Here is a 19,110-nt window from a genome sequence, read left to right as displayed (position 1 = left end):
GGGTGCTGCCAGCCCTGCTCAGAGTCGAAAGAAACCCAGTCCTTTGCTTCCCCAGGTCGTTACCCTCTGGACTCTTGTTTTGAAGCTGGTTCCTTCCCTGGGTCAGCGGCTGCTTAGTGCCACGTGGCCAGAGCCTCAAAATAGACCATAAGCACATAAGTAACCCGAGTCGGGCTGGCATGCACCCCCTCGCCTCTCCTCCTGATGCCCCAGTGCCCAGAAACTTTCCCCTCCGGGTTGTTTTATCCCCATGCAACAAGACAAGATGGTAGCAGGGAGGTGTGCTGAGGACCGACTAGCTCATCACACCGCCCAGGTGCTGTTGCCAGGCTCCTCTCTGCCTGAGCATCATTTACAACCCGTTCGCTGGCTCCTGCTTCACCAGCGGTCCCCGGGAATGAAAAAAATCAAATAGCAAAAAATCAAATGGCAAAGGAAAAAAAAGCCAGGCGAGGTGGCAAGGGGAAGTGGGGCTGCTCTCCTAAACGTGCCCAGCTTGGCTGCTAAAATCGTGGACTTTCCCGTTGGCAGGGCACTAATTATTTACTATTGGCAGCACGTGCGAGCCCTGGCGCTGCCCCAGTGCACAGCGCATCTCTGTGCCCGTGGTTTTACAGCCAGGATTTTGGAAAGGAGCTTAGAGGGGGCTAGGAGCTGGGAAAGAGCCAAAGCTCAAGGGGGTTTCAGCACTGAGCCCTCCCCAGCTCCTCTGCAGACCCTCCTATGTCCCTGTCCCCCTGAGTTGCCCCGAACCCCCTTGTCAATCACATCCCATCACTCCTGACTCATTTTCTTTCCCATAAAAAAATCGGGTAATGCTACCCCAGAGACAGGAGAAGATGGGACAGCACCAGCTCTGTGGTTTGCGACGGTGACTCATGGTCGAGCAGTATCAAGCCGTGGGCTCCTTTGGTTAGGGTGCATTGGTTTGGGGTTTTTTTTCGAAGGATGCTGAAGGAGAATAATAATGCGCCCTGCTAGGATGCTCTGCGAAGTTCAAACCCCGCCTGGGCTGCAGGGGATGAGTGGGACATCCCGGGGGGGATTTTCCAGTATCAACTGAGAAAATCATATTTTAGCAGCTGATGGAGGCTGGAAGCTCAGCTGAGGGATGGGAACGAGGCAGGAGCTGCCTCTCAGCAGCATTTTAGGTCTGATTCAGAGCAGTTCAGCCCCCAGGTGATGCTGACCCCCCCCCAGGGCAGCTCACCCTCCCCAGCTGGACCATGGCAGCTGGGATCTTTGCTCAAAGCTTGCAATGCTCCTGCAAGACGGGATGGGAAACCAGCTCTCACCCTGGGGCTCACCTTGCTTTTCCAGTGATATTCCCACCCATCACTTCGCTTACAGGGTCTGCTCCCCCCAAGATGAGCTCACCATGGCCAGGTAAGAAATGGTATTTCTGGAGGGTAATTTTGGGCTGGTTTTGGCTTTGTGGCTCCTACAGGTCCAGCCACTGATCTGCAGGCCACTGTGGCCACAAAAAGAGCCAGCAACACAGCGAGCGAATGTTTCCCAAGAAAAACCTACTGGCAACTCTCTCAGCAAGCTTTTTCCTTCCTTCTCCATTTGCTTCAAGGAAAAAAGAGGTTAAAACCCTCCAAAGGGACGGGAGGCAGGAGGGATGGGCAGCCACAGATGCCTGCTCAAAGGGAATAGCTGCTGAAAGCGAGTATTGCCCCAGATCATCCCCTTGCAAACCCAGTTGCTCTGAAACAAAGGACCTGAGAATATTCTGCTTTTCCTTTTAACACCTTCGGATCTTGGCTCTTTCAACATCCACCACGTTTAACGACGTCTTACCTTCTGCCCCTTTGGGCTCGATGCACTAACATGAGAGGTGCTGGCAGTGCACAAGGAAAAGCAGCAAAAAATAACTTTCCCCCCTCCAACCAACCTCATACCCCGTTTTAACCGGCTGCAGGGTTGTGTTAATACAAACCATGCCTACGTTTAATCGTGTCCCGGATTAAACCCACCCGCTGAACAACACTGTGGGACTGGGAGCCGCTGCGAGCACCAACGCCAGCACCGCACGCCGGGAGCAGTAGCTTGCTCCTCCTCATCATCCAACACACAGTTCCTGCTCCATCGGCGCTCTGGATACCCTGTAATTTTTTATTGGCTTGGGAGTGCTCGCTGCCAGTAACAGAGGTTCACTGGGAACCGCCTGCATACGAGAACAGCGAGTGCTCCTTTCCCACAAGGTCTCTTCTCCCGTGGAAGCGTTTCAAGTATTTTGGCAATTGCACGTCCCGGCAATTGAGCCCCGAAGCCCATAAATCCCTAATGGGTATTTAATTGCAAATCATCCCCAGCTCTACAGGCTGCAATGCTGATCACTGTATTAAGCATGGCAGAACAATGTAGAAAAGGGTATTTCAGCTAATATTAATAACCTGCCAAGTGAATAAATCGTTCTGACTTGAGTGCTACAGGGGATCTGGATTTGGATGAAGCACGTGAGGATGCAGTAAGCAAGTAAGTAACCCATCCCTGGATGAGGATGCTCAGCGGTGCAGCACTGGTCTGTCAGGCTCAAACCCACTGGGGTGAAGCCCAACGAAGGAAATCCAGCATGGATGACTGGAGGAGCCGGGTACCCTGCTGCCACCGCCCCCCTCCCGTGCCCAAGGCCGGGGAGGGATGGGGGCCACCTCCCCGCAATGTGCCCATCGCTGCCACCCCATCATCTCAAAGCTTCACTGGCGACGTTTGCCTTTGAATTTCTACAAGCATTAGTTTTCCAGCTGGAGTGGTGTGACACAGCGGGCTTCTTCCTTGCAAAGCCAGCAGAAGACGAACGTACCATGCAAGCTGCGACAATGTTTTTTGCCACGATTGTGGAAGTTTCTGGTTCTTCCCCAAGAAGTTTTGCAGTCAAGAGCCTGGCGAAGATTCAGGGCAAATGCACTCCGGTGTGGAAATGGAGGATGCTGCTCCAGGGGATGGGGACCACAGAGCCATCACCCCAAAGCAGAGGGGATCATGGGGCTCTCCTAATTATTCCTTTGCACCACAGTGGTTTTACTACACACACCTTGGCCTCATCCCAGCCATCCAGAGACGGACCCTTCAACGGCAGGGATGGGGCTGCTCTTCGTTCCAGCATCTCAGTGCAAAATAAAGGCCAGGTCTTCTTCGCTGCAGTTAACGGAAGGGCTTGGCTGGACCGGTGAGCAGATGCCAGACTTGACAGCTATGCTGCTGGTACTCGGGCTAGCGGGATGCAGCTGGTGAAGTCAGTTTTTCCTAAGTGCAGCAACTCCCCAAGCAAAGGAAAAGGAAGCTTTGCAGAGCCAAATTGTCACTCCACGTGGGCTTTAGCAGCGGGACTTGGAACAAAGGCTCTTACTCACCCAAACAATATGTATCTTACCCGTATATAAATATAGCTATCTCCCGAGTGAGCACATCTCCCGTTCAAAGTTCACCTTCAGAAAAATCTAACAAAACACCCATCTGTGTTACATTTGCTCGACCTCTCTCCCGGTTTCAGCCCATGTAGCAAGACACTGCCTGGCCCTTTCCCCTTACGGCTGATCAAGTCTGACTCTCTCTGCTTGCAATCTCACCTCCGCAACGAGGAGCAGGTCTAAGAGGCTTGGTTGCATGCATGAGGAGACCCACCAGCACCACCACCAGCACCAGCAGCACCACCACCGTCACCACCACCACCACTGCCACCAGCATGAGCAGCACCACCACTGCCACCATTGCCACCAGCACAAGCAGCACCACCACTGTCACCACCATCACCACTGCCACCAGCAAGAGCAGCACCACCACTGCCACCATTGCCACCAGCACAAGCAGCACCACCACTGTCACCACCATCACCACTGCCACCAGCAAGAGCAGCACCACCACTGCCACCATTGCCACCAGCACAAGCAGCACCACCACTGTCACCACCATCACCACTGCCACCAGCACAAGCAGCACCACCGTCACCACCACCACCACTGCCACCAGCAAGAGCAGCACCACCACTGCCACCATTGCCACCAGCACAAGCAGCACCACCACTGTCACCACCATCACCACTGCCACCAGCAAGAGCAGCACCACCACTGCCACCATTGTCACCAGCACCATCAGCACCAGCACCATTGCCAGGGAGGATAGGTCCCAAGACGCAGAGAGCCACAGTGCTGTCCCCAGCCCACGACTGCAGCTGGGACCCGGCCAGAGGAAAGCCAACGCGCTGAGATTTCCTCCGGCTGCATCTGCACGGAAGGAAACAGGAAAGGTCCGGGAGGAGAGCGACGGAAACAAAACACCCTGCAGGAGCCAGTGTCTGGGGGCAGAGGTGTAAGCAGCCACCGGCACGTCCTGCTCCAGGTGCGGAGCTGGGAAGAGCAGACGGGGATGTCCTGGAAAAGCCATGCCGGGTACTGCGGGGAGGCGGCGGTGGCTGCGGTGTTATCTGCTGCTGGGAGCAGAGCAGCGCCTGGCACCGTCTGCCGGGGAAGTGTCGTGGGGTTTTTACTCCGAGAGGTCATTTTTTTGTTTCTTTTGCTGCAGAGGATGTTTTCTGAGCTAAACAGCAAGGAGGATTAAAATTGCATGGGTGCAGAGGGAGAGCGACGGGGAGCTCTCAGCAGCCCACCAAAATGCACCTGCAAGATAAACCAGGTCATGCATCTTCCTCCACATCCTTTTTGGCGCGTGGTAAATGCCGGCTCACACATATATTCGCAGAAAAGAGCCGTACGGCCCCTGATTTTATAGCTCCGGTCAGATTTAAGGAGCTTGGTGGTATTTAGGCAGTGGGGAAAGATTCTGGCGTGTCAGCGTGGAGATTCACAAGCAGGAGGCACTCAGGAGACCAGGAAAGAGGGAGGAATGGGGGAGACGAGACAGCGAGCCAGACAGACAGATAAGAAGAGCACAGTCTTCCCAGCACTGTGCAAGCTGGGAATGCACCAGAGGCTCTGGTATCATGATCGACCCCTTTTTATCTTTTATTTGCACCTTTTTTCTTTGAAGAGAGGCTGTGTGGAAAGTGCCTAGAATGGCCCTTTGGGAGTTGTTTTTCCCTCTTGCCCACTTTGGTGCTGGTCCACAACCCCGATGGGGCATGGACCCCATGCTGACGCAAGGATGCCTCTGATGGCCACCAGTGCTGGGGCTGCTTCTCCTGTCCAGTGCTCATGGGGCAATGTCCTGAAGGAAACGCAAGATGCTCCAGGCACCCCTCGAACAGCCCTTTAGCTGCAATTTCAGGTTTCCCCCCCCATATAACCCCCAAGCAGCTTGAATTTGAGGTGTGCATGGATGGCATTTTTTTTTAACCTAACTCCTTCTTGCACCGTAAGAGATTCAGCCGCCAGAAGATGCTCATAAAAAACACAAAAAGGCAGCAAATGTTCAGCACGGGGGGGAAAAGGAACCCCCCCGAGCTGAACGCAGTCCCCCACCCATCCCTCCCACCCCGTCCCCGGCAGCGGACGACTCACGGGCGGCCGGCGGCGGCCCCGCTCGCAGCGAGATCCTGGTTTTATGATCCGGGATATCCCCTCCGCTGCCTTCCCCCAGCAGCCGCGAGGAGCTCGCAGCCGCGGTGCTGACGTCAGAGGCTTTTCCTGGCTTGGATTTGAAGGGAAAGGAGGAAAAAAAGGGGGGAGTGCGGCGGGGGGAAAGAGAGGCCAACTCCACGGGGAACTGTAATAACAGGGTTTGGGCTGGCTGCCTCCCAGATCTGCAGAGGGTGCGCCCTGGAGGGTTTTTTTTGGGAGGGAGGAAGGCTCGGTCGTTTGGGGACGCCTGGTCCCCACGCTCCGGCACCCGATACACAGGGAAGTCAGGCACCCCAAATACTGGGGGCCAGCTCCCTGCCGTCCTTCAGGGATTTCTTTTGGCCAGAGGAATCAGGAAAAAAAAAGCAATTCTGCATCTGATGGGGCATTTCCAGGCTTCCTGCCTTGCCCAAGAGCATCCTTGGAAAGAGCCCAAAAACACACATGGGGGGGCAAGCCGACCCCAGTGGTCCCCCCAGTAACTGCCACCGCCGCACACTGCTCCCACCCTGAACCTCCAGCATGGCTAAACATCTGCTCGTCTTTTCTTGTGGTTTCTTGAAGCATTTTGAGCAAATTTAATACTTGTGGCAGGTGCCTGAATGGCAAAACGTGGCGGGGGAGCGATGCCTCTTACGGGTTAAGCACCAGGAGTGTGGGCAGTGGCAGCCCCCCACGAAGGGCATGGGGGGTTGTCATGACCTCCCCTTCATAGTACAGCTTCAGCCTGTGCCAGGGAGGCTATTTCTGGGAGAGGTGCAGCCTGCGTTTAGTTCTTCCACCGCCTACCCCAGCACTGCTGTTTTGGCCCCTGGTCTTCAACCTCATTTTCCACTGGATCTGAACTTTGCATGTCCCTGCTCGGTGGTAGCAACCCGATGTGAGGATGTCCCTACGCCACCTGGTCCTACCTCTTCATCAAGCCAACGGCAGCCCTGACCAAAGGGCACTGGCAGCCTTCTCTGCGTCATCGGCACATCTTGCACAACCCCCAATGCCAACCGGCTGCGGTGGCTTTGATGGACATTTGTTGACGAAGAAGGGGGCTCCAGGGGACTGAATCTACCCAACGGCTGGATTTCGACCTGCAGATAGTGTTGAAAGTACACCCTGCTCCATGACATGCTGGGGAATGGCAACATGGGAGAGAAGAAAACATGCTCTGCCTGTGCTGAGCCCCATGGAAAGGTCTTCTCTGGTGGCATCAAGCCACTGACCCCAGAAGCCAAGCGCTGGAGAAAGGCAGTTCTTCCAAGTTAATGGCACCAGGTTGAGATGGGGTTTGTGGGTCCTTCAGCTTCCTCCACCATCCAGACCCTGTGCTTTCAGTGGTTGTCCTCCCAAACCCACCTCACCCTTGTTTGCGTCTACATGTTTCACCCCATGGAGACAGGGTCATACGTATCGTGACAGGCTGCTGGGGGGTGGCAACAGCACTGGCCCTCTCCCTTGTGGCGGGCACCAAAGCACTTTTGAAAGTAGTCACCAGCCCAGAAGGACAGTGCTGCATGGAAAACCCTGGGATGGCTCCTCGTCCTCACCAGCCCTGACCACTGCCACACCCCAGCAGAAACCAACCCTTGAAACAGCCCTTCGAGGGCTGTCCCCTTTCCAGCAGGATGGGACAGAGATGCTTCATGTAGGTAATAAGTGCCCCTCCAGGGCTACTAATAACACGGAGAGATGTGACGGGTGTCAGCCAGGATAATTAAAAGCCGTGGGGCAAGTGAAGGAAAATGCCCTACTCCTGCGTGGGATGCTGCAAGGTCCGATGGTGCCCAGGCACGCTGCAGACCTCCAGCATGCCAAGCTCCTGGCTCACCCCACTGAGCTCAGGTCCTGCAGAGAAGGTTTTCCCTGGAAACCCCTTCCAGAACCCTCCTTAGCTCCAGCAAAAAGCCACAGCAGAGACCCCTGGTTGCCACAGGACCACTGCTCTGCAAAGGCAACATGTCAGCAAAGATCTAGAGATAAAAGCAGGTATCTCCAAGCCGCCAGTTTTGCATGCATGGCTATAGACACAGCCTGATCCTGTACCCTCTCGTACCCCCCTGCACCCGGCCACCAACAGCAACAGGGACACAATTTTTTGGTCTGAGCCACCGCAGCTCTTGCGCAAAAACCCAGCGCCAAGGGATGCTGTGCTGGTGGGCACCAAGAGGCGTCCCCCGCCCACGAGAGCTTGCAGAGCAAATAAAGGTGGTTTTCTTTCAAATAAAAGATAAAAGGGAATGAAATGCCAAGTCACAGCTGTTCTTGCTGGTGGGACGTTGGTGTCTCTGCTTGCTGTGCAGAGTGTAAAGCACTGTCCCTTGTCCTCAGCCCAATATACACCTTGTCAACATGGGAGATGGGGGACCAAACTGGCAGACGAGAAGGGAGGATTGAGCATCGCTTTGGAGGAAGGAGATTAAGCCAGTGCAGAGCTCAGGCTGCTCAGGGCCTCCAAACGAGGAGCTCTTGAAACTGAAAGCCCCGTGGAAATGCATCTTGCAGCTGGGCTCCCAGGGGCATAAAAAGGCAAGGATGTGGCTGCAGCTCTTCCTCCAGCTGAGGAATCAGCGGTCATCAGGGAACTGGAGAGAGATGGGTTTGATAGATGGACTATTTGATGGATAAGGAATTGGCTGGATGGCAATACTCGAAGAGCTGCAGTCAACAGCTCAATGTCCAAACGGAGCTCAGTAACAAGTAGTGTCGGTCAGTGGTCTGTACTGGGACTGGTACTGTTCAGTATCTTTATTAATGACATAGACAGTGGGATTAAGTGCACCCTCAGCAAGTTTGTGGATGACACCAAGCTGAGTAGTGCAGTTGATAAGCTTGAAGGAAGAGATGCCATCCAGAGGGACCTTGAGAGGCTTGAGGAGTGGGCCCATGTGAACCTCATGAAGTTCAACAAGGCCAAGTGCAAGGCCCTGCACCTGGGTTGGGGCAACCCTGGTATCATGAATAGACTGAGAGCTGCCCTGCAAGGAAGGACTTGGGGATAGTGGTGGATGAAAAATGGGACATGAGCCAGCAATGTGCGCTAGCAGCCCAGAAAGCCGAGCGTATCCTGGCCTGCATCAAAAGAAGCGCGGCCAGCAGGTCAAGGGAGGTGATTCTCCCTCTCTATTCCACTCTCATGAGACCCCACCTGGAGCACTGCATCCAGCTCTGGGATCCCCAGTACAAGAAAGACCCATGGACCTGCTGAAGCAGGTCCAGAGGAGGGCCACAAAAATGATCAGAGGGCTGGAACACTCCTCCTATGAAGAAAGGCTGAGAGAGTTGGGGTTGTTCAGCCTGGAGAAGAGAAGGCTCCGGGAAGACCTTATTGCAGCCTTTCAATATATAAAGGGAGCTTATAAGAAAGACAGAGAGAGACATTTTAGTAGGGCCTGTAGTGATAGGACAAGACGCAATGGTTTTAAATTGAGAGGGGGGAACTTTAGATTGAACATAAGGAAGGAATTTGTTGTGATGAGAGTGGTGAGACGCTGGACCAGACTGCCCAGAGAAGCTGTGGATGCCCTATCCCTGGAAGCGTTCCAGGTCAGGCTGGACGGGGCTTTAAGCAATCTGATCTAGTGAAAGATGTCCCTGCCCATGGCAGAGGGTTTGGACTAGATGACCTTTAAAGGTCCTTTCCATCCCAAACCATTCTCTGATTCTATGAGTGCCTGATGGCCCGGTGGCACCGTGGCCCTGCCCCAGGGTTCTCCACATTGCCTTCCACCCAGCTCCCAGCTTGCCTATTCATCGAGTGAGGTCCAAACTGGATTCAAGATTAACCAAGGGATTAAAAAACCTCACTGGAACAGGACTCTCTGAGCATTAGGAAAACAGGCTGAAAACTCCTTAGGATCAGAGTTCTACAAGGCTGCAGCTTGGGACATAGTCTCAGACTGCAAAAATGGGCTCTCCCATTACAATCAAGCCGGTCTCCTTCTGGGCTGCAAACCAGAAGCAGAAAGCAGGCTACTGGTGCTCCAGACGAGCACGTTTTAAATCACATCCTCACTTGCAAGGCAGTGATGCTCTGGCATGCCAAGGCTGCTCCCGGCTGCTGTTTGAGGCAAAACCGGCTAAAAAAGGAACTGATGGCAAACTATAGAGATCCTGGTGATTCTTGTCACTTAAACGAACTGTCTTTTGATACATAAGATGAACAGTCATCTAATCATATTCCTGTCATTCACAGGAAGGATTTCCAGCAGTGGCTTTATAAAAGCCAGAAAATGCACTTGCATCTCAGAAAGAGAAATTGCAACGATTTGCATGAGCAAAAAGCCTGCTCCGAATACCAGATGCCAGAGCCACCGTGGGATGCTGCTATTTGCTCTTCTCATCCCAGCAGGGAAAGCAAGGAGGAGGTCATGCAGCAAAGCCCAGCTGGCTGCGATGGACCGTGCCCAGGTGATTTTGGAGACCCTTGAAGGAGAAGGACCACGTCCTCAGGAGAACGGCAGGAAGCTGAGGAAACCCATCCTGCCTACACTGCCGCTGCTGAGCATCACGTGAACACCGCAACAAGTGGGGATGCCATGTCCCAAGGGGAACGGGGCACCCAGGCAAAGCAAATCCAACAGCAGGACGCTGCAACCCCAAAGCACGTTTCCAGACGGATACCTCTTTGGGACAACATGGAGGTAAAGTGGTAATCGCACAGCGCTTTTCAGGCCAGAGGAGCCTGCAGTCAGCAACATCACGGTGGTTCTCCCGAAAATGCCGAAAGGTTTGCAAGAGAGCACCTGACTGCTCGAGAAATGCCCAGAACGCTTACTCACGAGCGTGCTTTGGCTTTGCATTTCTTTCATCGGGATATTTGCATAAAACCGGCGCTGCCTTTAGGGGAATGCAAATTCCCTGCAGAAAGGGAAGCGTTTGAATGTGCGGGCTGCTGAGACGCGCAGGGCAGGGAAGCAAACGCTTTTATCACCTGAAAATTAAATAAAGGCTGAGATGTGAAGCCTCCCCACCCTGCTCAGCAGGAAAACTTCCTCAGCTCCTACGGCCGGATTTAGCAGGGATGGGACAGGCAGGACATGGTGTTTCATCCCAGCTCTGCACATCCTCCCCAGCCCCAGGGGTAAGCTTTAATGGCCTGGAGACTCGCAAGCCGCTCCCGGGGCTCTGCTTGGCTCCCAGATGGTTTCAGAGGCGTTTTGACACCCCGGCGTGGGTGGCATTTCCCAGCCACCCTTGCTGCGCTGGAGCAGGCTCTAACCAAGCTGAAAGCAAATGAGTTTCCCTGGATAAATTAAGCCACAGCCCCAAATTCATCATTTATGACGGAGCCAGCAGCCAGCTACTGAGGATAATAAATGTTTTTGGGGATGAACATGCACGTGCTCTGCCTCTGTGTGGGGAGGAAAGGCAAAAGAGGTGAATGAAAAAGCAACCCCAATAACAAGCAAAAGGCCAAAGCTGTTGTGCAGGGGAAAGGCTCTTTGTACAAGACCCAAGAGAGAGGCAAACCCATGGAGCCTCGTCCCAACCAACCCAGCGATGCTCCAACCATCCCACTGGAGGCTTCTGGAGACTGAGCTGCTGTGCCAGGCTCTGAAAAGCTGGTGGGACCAGCCCTGCCTCACCGCAGGGCATCGCATCCCCCCAGCCTCCCTGGCTGCATGTGCCATGAGAAAAATGGGACCATGCCTAAAACCCAGGCTGCCCCATCATCGTCCCTTCTCATCTCCGGCCCCGCTGTGCCTGGCACCACCGATCCCTGCCCTGGACTCCTTGCTCAGTGGCACCAGGTGATCCCACACATACAGGCTCCATAGGGGAGCCACAGGACCTATCCTGGGTGTTCCCAGTTTGCCAGAAAGAGAGGTAATCAGGAACAGCTTGACCCACTGGGTTAAATACTTGCTTTGAGATCTGGCAAGAGTGGTTCCTGCCTCTCCACTCCCAGGGGCACGCAAGACGGTTTCAGCCTGGGGAGGGAGGCAGACAACCATTCCCAGTCCTGCCTGTTGCGCGTACACCCCAGGGAGGGTTTTTCTCCATCTCTTCTTCATGCTGCTTCCTAAAGAGCCAGGCTGCAGTGAACAGAAAACACAACATTGAGGAAAATCTATGGAGACCTTGCAGAAGTGCAGAAACACCCAGCGCTGACTTAGGGCTCGATCAATTCCCCCATTATAAGCTCCTGCAGTATGGAGAAGCAGCTAAATGAGGGCATTCCTATTAACATACCTGGCTCCACACTGAAATTTGTGCTATTTTAACTATCTTAGCAGAAAAAACATACTACAGCACCCTACAGGAGCTGTGCACAGAGTACTCGCAGCAGCCAGCACAAAGGATGTTTTGCTGTTTGACAAGTAATTTATGTTTGGAATCACATATGACAACTAACAGCCAAACCAGCCCAGGGACAGGCTGTCCCACTGCGGTCCAGCCCAAGGGAGCCGAGACAAGGGGCACCAGAGATGTCCCCTCCAGCCACAGGGCATGGGGCTCACCTGCTCCAGCGCAAAGTCAGCTGCCCCCCAGCTTGACTCAGCCTCACCGGCATCGAAATGTCGATGGTTGCTTTGGTGAGGGCACCCGGGAGCCGATTTCACCTTGGGGGAATTATTAAAAAACATAGAAAAAGTTTATTTCCAGCTTGATCTGTTCCCACCCTGTCTCCCTGCAAACAGGCAGCACGGCTCTGTGGGCAGCACGGGGACAGGGATGGGCAACCAAGAGCTGCTAAATGAGCACTGTAATTCAACGCCAAGGCACAGAGAACAGGCAGGAATTTCCCTGGCATTTTCTTTTATCAGCTGGTCGATAAAACACCCCCCGCCCTGTTTCCCGATCTACTGTAAGTGTCGTTAGTCAAACAGATGGAGCATATCCTCCCCGCCGTCATTAGCAAGCCCTGGGCAGGCATTTACTAGAAACACAGCAGAAGGACTTCCCTCGAGCTCTACTCGTGTGCTGCATTTGCTCCACCTGATGGTGGCACCTGAAGGACTTTGGGGACCTCGTAAAGAGGCTTCCCTGCAGGGTCTGGAAATGCCCATTGACCTCTCCCTTGAAGTTGGACCCACAGCCTCCTCAGCTGAGCCTCCGTGAGCCCGCAGGACCGCAGCAAGCTGCATTTGAATGGATGCACCCATGAAGCCTTCACAACTCAACTGCAGAGGGGCACCTGCCCCAAATCTGCTCCCAGGAGACCAGTGTAGCGCATGAGTCTTGCACTGGGGTAAGTATAGGAGACTTTGGTTAATGCCGAGGATTAACTCTGAGTTCACCCACTTTGCCGGCACAACCGCGGGCAGGAGTTGGGCAGGAGCATCATTGCAGACACCAATGTCACCAACTCCTCACCAGCAGCACGCTCTGGCCATCCTCCCGGCTTGTGGCCACATACCCAAGGATGAGGACGATTCCCAGCAGCTGGGACCACGAGATCCCTTTGATGCCAGGGCGCTGATAAAACCCCGGTCCTTGACCCGTCCACTTCAATAAAACAAGCAAGAGCTCAATGAAATCTCCGCTAACTTTAGCAGATGCCAATTTTAGCAGCTCGCGGGAGGAACTGCTGCCCAGCTGCGTGCATGATGCCTCTTCTGTGTTTTTATCCCTAGCAGAGCTTCAGGCATATATTCTGATTTTCTTAATGCCTGAAGACGGTTTTGGGGAACATATAGCTGTTTTTAAAGTAATAGAGAAAAGAAATCAGTATTTTAAAGGGAAACAGAGGAGGGAAGGCCATATTTTGGAACAGCATCCGCAAAAAGCCCTGCAGTACTAAGATTTGCTGACAAAAACTGCACCCACATGCGGGACATCCCTATTCTAACCCCCACCCCAAAGCTGTGCCATGAAATAGCAAAGCCAGGCCATGGGCTGCCCCATTGCCCCCACTTGTCCATAGTTCACTGCCAGCCTGGGCTTGTTATCTCGGGGGGGAAAGGAGTAAGCCTATATGGCTGTCCTGTGCAAAAGCTTTTTGCACATTTACCATCATTTAGATGGGCTTAAAACTTGGTATTTTTTTCAACTTTCATTTCTGGCAGTGATTTATCATGCCCCTACATTTTAGCAAAGAGCAGTAAAGGGATGGAGGATGCTCAAGAGCAGCCCTGGGATCGACAGCAAGATATCTTCATGTCAAATTAACCCAGCTTCTTAAAATACGAGATTTTGAGTCAAACTTTTAGTCTCCAAATCACGCCTTTTTCAATGAGTTCATTTTCAGGAAGCTGTCCCATACACTCGCCTCAAAAAATGTTTGTCTCTGGCTCGCGTCCATTAAACCAGATAATTGGGAGTTTATAAGTTCATAACTTGAACTGAAGTCAGAAAGTTTTGTCTTTCTTTTTCCAGAGCTGATTTGCGGCCAGCCTGGCCTGAAACGCGGGCTTGCTTCAAGTTCGCTGTCATTTCAGAGTTCATTTGCAGTTTAAAGCGATGCTCTGCTCCTGCGTGACGTCTCCTGCGCTCTTGTCCCAGCTCAGTGCCGGCGCGTGCTGGCTCGGCTTGCATCTGGACTCCCCAATGTCTGGTTTGATCGAGAGAAATGCCTCTGGATTTGCTTCTTTGCTAGAAATTCAGAGGGATGTCAAGAAGGATTTCGGTCCTGGGGCTAGATATTGTGGGTTGCCCCATGCCTGAGCGATCATCCTTGATGCTGAGCGCAGGCAGAGAGCAGGCAGCAGAGCCGGGGCACACCACCTTGGACTTTTATTTTTATCTCTGAAGCGGACATTTGAGCTTTTCCAAATTGAGCTTTTTCTCTCCCTGTTACACCAATACAAGAATTTGAGCTTCCTTATTTCACTGAATCCGGCTGTATTTCTGGTCTGCAAAGTCAAAGAGCAGGCAGCTTTTTGGCTCCCTTGGAAACTTTGCAGTCCAAGAAAATCAGACGAAACATTTGAATATGCTCAAGCTTGTTCGTCAACAGTCTGATTTCTTAGGGACCTAACCCTGCGTTCAGGCCGACCGACGCTGCACCGACAGCAATATTTTTGGGTCCTGTGTGAAATACTCCTGCAATGGCCCTGCTGCCAAGTCTTGTAAAAGTTCCCAGGCTGAGGGGCTGCCGCTGGATGTGAGGAAGAAGCATCCATCGCAGGGTTCATGTGAGTTGCTGAAACATCTCAGGTCACCAGGGAACGGTCAGAAGCGGGGAGAGACATGCACCACGTTAAATACAACTCAATAAAAGCACCGAAATACGTACAGGTGAGTGCTTGACATTTCACATCGACTGTCACAGAAGGGTTGAGGTTGGAAGGGACCACCTCCAACCTCCCTAACCGATGAAGCATCACCTTGGGCATCTCACCATCAATGCCTTGGCACCTTCATGGACATCCTGCAGATGAGATGGTCACCGCCCTCACACTTCCCCAACATGCCTTGATGGACGGACAGGATTCCTGGTCCTGGTTACTTTTATGGTGCTCCTCTCAGGAAATTTAGCATCTAAAGTACATGTCTAGCATTAAAGGGTATAATTTTCTCTCTCTTTGCCCTGCCCAAGATTACTAAAGCACACAGACCCGCATGTAGGGCATCCCAGCCCATCCTGGAGACACAGACCTCCCTACCGAGATGCCCTCTCTCAGCTCTAAGCAGCACCAAACTCTTCCCTTGTGGTCCTTCATGCGACAGGAAAAGCACCCCTCAACCCCAAAACGCGGTCATCACCCCTATTCCTCCACGAAGGCTTCTCCACAAAGCCTGTCCGAGGCACGGCGCCCGGTCGTGGCCCGGGAACGATGCATCCGGCCGAGCCTGCAAGGTGGAAAGTTCAAGTGGCTGCTGTTTATTTGGCTTTGCAGAGAGCAGTCGCCCAGCCTGAACGTAGGCCAAGCACCTTCCCATCGCAGGAAGTACCACGAGAGTCTTTAAATAACCACCAGTGGTCAGGGGTTTGGTTTACAGCTCTGCTGGATGGAAAACCATCCCTCACACCATGTCTGCTTCAGCTCTTTCCTGGGTATAAATGGCGTCTGCTCACCTCCCTGCCTCCTAGGTCTTCATCTTCATACCCATCACGCCCACGGGCTTCCTGGAAGCTTGCTAGAAGCAGAAAAATATCTCCGAGCATAGGCATAAAAACACGTATGGGCTTTCTGTCCCCTGTGCAAGATGAATTGTATGTCCTACAGTCAAAGCTTCACTTTGCTTTTGTGTAAATTAGCAGCTCGTTCGGGCTCTCCTCGCCCTCCCTGTCCTGCTGTTAAGGTCCATATTTAACAACTCACCATACTTCAACATCCACCTGCAGCCTTTCTGCACCACCATAAGGTGCTCCTCACCTTCCCGCCACCGGGCTGGTGCCTTGCCAGTTCTTATGGTTAAAACCAAGAATAAAGAATCAAATCCTTCCCCCAGGGGAAGCAGAAAATGCCAAGATCCGCCGAAAAAGGCTTTCTCATGTATTTCCCTGGGGGATTTGAAGACAGAAACCTTGCCAAGACCTGGGCTGAAAGGGTCACCCAGCAAATCCTGCTTTATCCATGGAAAGTTCCCAAATGCCGTTCGCTGGGAAGCCTGGCTAGTTTGGGATTTTGGCAATGCAGGCTTGCCGGGACTCTGGGGGACAGAAATGAGGGTTTTTTTTACCTACAGCTGTCAGTAACAGATTAACCTACAATGACGGCTGGCAAGAGGAAGCTCCGTAAACAAGCAAAATAGCTTTTTACAGTCGGAAAACAAGACCTTGCCCTGACCTCCTCTTGGGCAGATTCACTGGTGTGCAGCAAACCAGTATTTTATTTTAAACTGCGCTTGTAAAGAGTAAAAAAAGCTGCTTCCTTGACACTTAAGTCAGACAAGGACACAGCGGGCTATTCTGCCTTATAAATAAGCCTGCTCTTGTATACACATGCATTTTAAAATAAGCTTATGAAATGTAAACACACAGGGCTTTTACAAAAAATAATTCAGCCTCACTGAAACCATTTAATTGGGGCTGAGACAGGCCTCCTTCGCTGCTTCAGAGATCTGTGCAAGGGATGCTAACTTAGACTCAAAAAACCCTTAGAGACAGATATAACACTCTCACAAACACGCAATTCCATTTTCAGTTTTTGCAGCCCTCCCGTCCCTTGAAGCGGTGTCTAAAAAAATGCAAAAAGGATCCAAAGATGGTATTTTCCCTAAGGACCATCCCTGGAGCAGCATTTTTGCCTTGGTTTTGAAGCATGAGGTTACAGGAAGGAAGGAGAGGTTAGGGTGGGAAGGGTTCCTTCCAACCCATGCGTACATGAGCACTTTCCACACTGCCTACCTTCTTTGCACTGTTGAGACAGGTAATTTTTCTATTTGTCCCTGTCCTCTATGCCCCAGGAGAGGAGCCAACCACCAGGAAATCTGGGCTGTAAAAATAAAACACAGTCTTGGCTTTGGAGGGGCAGGTGCAAGGGGAGAAACTATTTTTAACCCTTATTCTGCAAGAAGGGAATGCCGGGACCCCTCTGAGCAGGGCTTGCCTGAGTTTAGGAGATTTATTTGGAGGCGGTGGAGGGGTCTGACTGGTGGTTAATCCTGGTGCTGGGTGCTCAGGGCTGGGGGAGCGGACATCAAAGCATTCCTGCATCTGCTGGGGAAATGGGAGAGGCGGCAGACAGCGGCTCTGCCTCCTCCCTCCGGCTCTGCCTCCTCCCTCCGCGGCTGCTGGGGCAACAGGCGGCACAGACCTGATGCTTGCGGCTCTGCATGAGCCAGGAAAGCTGTCGAGATGTCTGAGCAAACTCCTGGGGCTGGATCTTCCCTCTTGATTTGTTGGGCTTCCATCCTGCCGCAAGCACAAGTCAAGTAAACCGTGAGGAGAGGAGCTGGGGATGCCCAACGGGAAATAATATGACCCCAATGGAGACCCATCGCTACCACCAGCCAGAGGAGGTGTGTGTGACTTTCTTCCATGCCAGCTAGACCCAGACAAGCACCCTTCAGGCTCTGCACTTTGTTCCCTCTCTAATTAATGGAGAGAGAAGGGGCAGTAGCCATGTCTGTGGAGCAAACCAACTTCTGGAGGTATCTCCCCATCCCTTATACTAACTATGGTGGAAGCATGGGGCTGTCACCTCCCTAATTTAAGAAGTATGGTAGGATAACTCCCAGCCTTGGTATGCATACATCAATTGCACTGGAAATAGGTCATTTTGATCTGCTTCTGCTGAGACCATTGTTATGCTCATAGAATCATAGAATCATTAAGGTTGGAAAGGACCTCTGAGATCATCGAGTCCAACCTTGGGACCTTTCCAACCATGCCTTGGCACCACGGTGTTAACCAAAGTCCGAGCCATGAGGATGGAGGACAACAACCTTGAAGAACCAGAGCTTTGGTAGGATCCTACCAGCTGAAGGAGACAGGCACGAGGAGCACACCCCAATAATGGAGATGGTGGAGTTTCACCTCAAACTTGACTGAGTATTGGTTTGGGGGGGACACTGAAAGGCGAATACTCTAATTTGAATAAAAGCTAGAAAATCAGTTTGCACTGAGGGCTGCTTAAAGTCTTCTGCCATTTGTTGGGGACTCTGTTCCCCTGTGGCAGGAACACACTGGTAAAGGCAGTGGCCTGGCCATCAGAGACCAACCACCCAGGAGTGAAATAGCTGGTCTATCAGTCCCAGGGGAGATTCAGCAAGGACCAGATTTCCTTGATGGAGGAGGCAAAAAGAAAATTTTAGGAATTTGACCACCATGAGTGGAATACCAAGTGCTGACGAGCCAGGGAAGCTGCAAGATGAGCTCCCAGCAAGCTCACGAGACCGGTGGCTGGTATGCCTGTGGCCATCCTGGGATCCACAGTAGAAGCTTTTCCTACTGCAGATAGAGGATGGTTCAAACCTCTCGTGAGCAGGTTCTGCAGCAATCCAAGAGTTAACATCTGGCCTTGTTGATGAAGAGCACGTGAACGATTTAGCAGGACCTGACATCTCATAAAGGGTGGCTAAGGTAACTTTGTCACAGGCTGACATTCAAGACTTCTCCATCCAAGGAACCAAACGGCCCCAGGCAGGCTGCCCTGGGGGACTTCTGGGTATACCACATAAATCTCCAACCTCATTAAAACTCTGAAGACCACAGAATCCAGCTCCTGACCTTCTCCAGAGCAGAAAACGACAAAACATTTCCTGTTATTTATAGCAGCTGGAGAGCCTGATGGGAAAACCCCACTTGTGAAATGTGGGCTGCTTGCCATGGTTGCTCTGTGGAGAACAGTCAAGCCGCTCCGAACTCCTGCCCGATGGACTGCTCCACCCCTGCGGCCGCTTCACCCTGGGCAAGACCACGCCGAAAGAATGTGCAAGAGGAACAAGCGTATGGATCTTGCTCCTGTTGGCTCTCCCAGGTCACGTTCGCATGGCACAACTTGAATTAGGCAAGGCTGAGCATCCCAGGAGAGGAGGTTCAGCTGTGGGGCTACCTGGCAGCCCTTGAGGAGCACCTTTCACCTGTACGACACTCCACCTAAATGTGGCTGATCTTACCTTGGAGGTGTTTGTCAGCCTTTTAGGGAAACTGAGGGGAGGGCACAGCCCATTTGCCCGCCTCCACTCGCTGCTGCCCACCTCCTCAAAGCACGGCGGAACGCGCACTGGCACGTTTATTTGCTGGCAGCCCAATTTCCACCAC

General features: G+C 52.6%; 1 protein-coding gene across 1 annotated transcript in view; it reads right to left on the bottom strand.

The window, feature by feature from the left end:
* Positions 1-19,110, bottom strand: part of PTP4A3 (protein tyrosine phosphatase 4A3) — a 44,920-nt gene that overhangs the window by 9,905 nt on the left and 15,905 nt on the right. The gene's annotated exons all lie outside the window — the stretch shown is intronic.

Source organism: Platalea leucorodia (genome assembly GCF_965183815.1).
Source record: "Platalea leucorodia genome assembly, chromosome: 1".
NCBI classification, from domain to species: domain Eukaryota; kingdom Metazoa; phylum Chordata; class Aves; order Pelecaniformes; family Threskiornithidae; genus Platalea; species Platalea leucorodia.
This window is presented reverse-complemented; position numbering and strand designations above follow the sequence as displayed.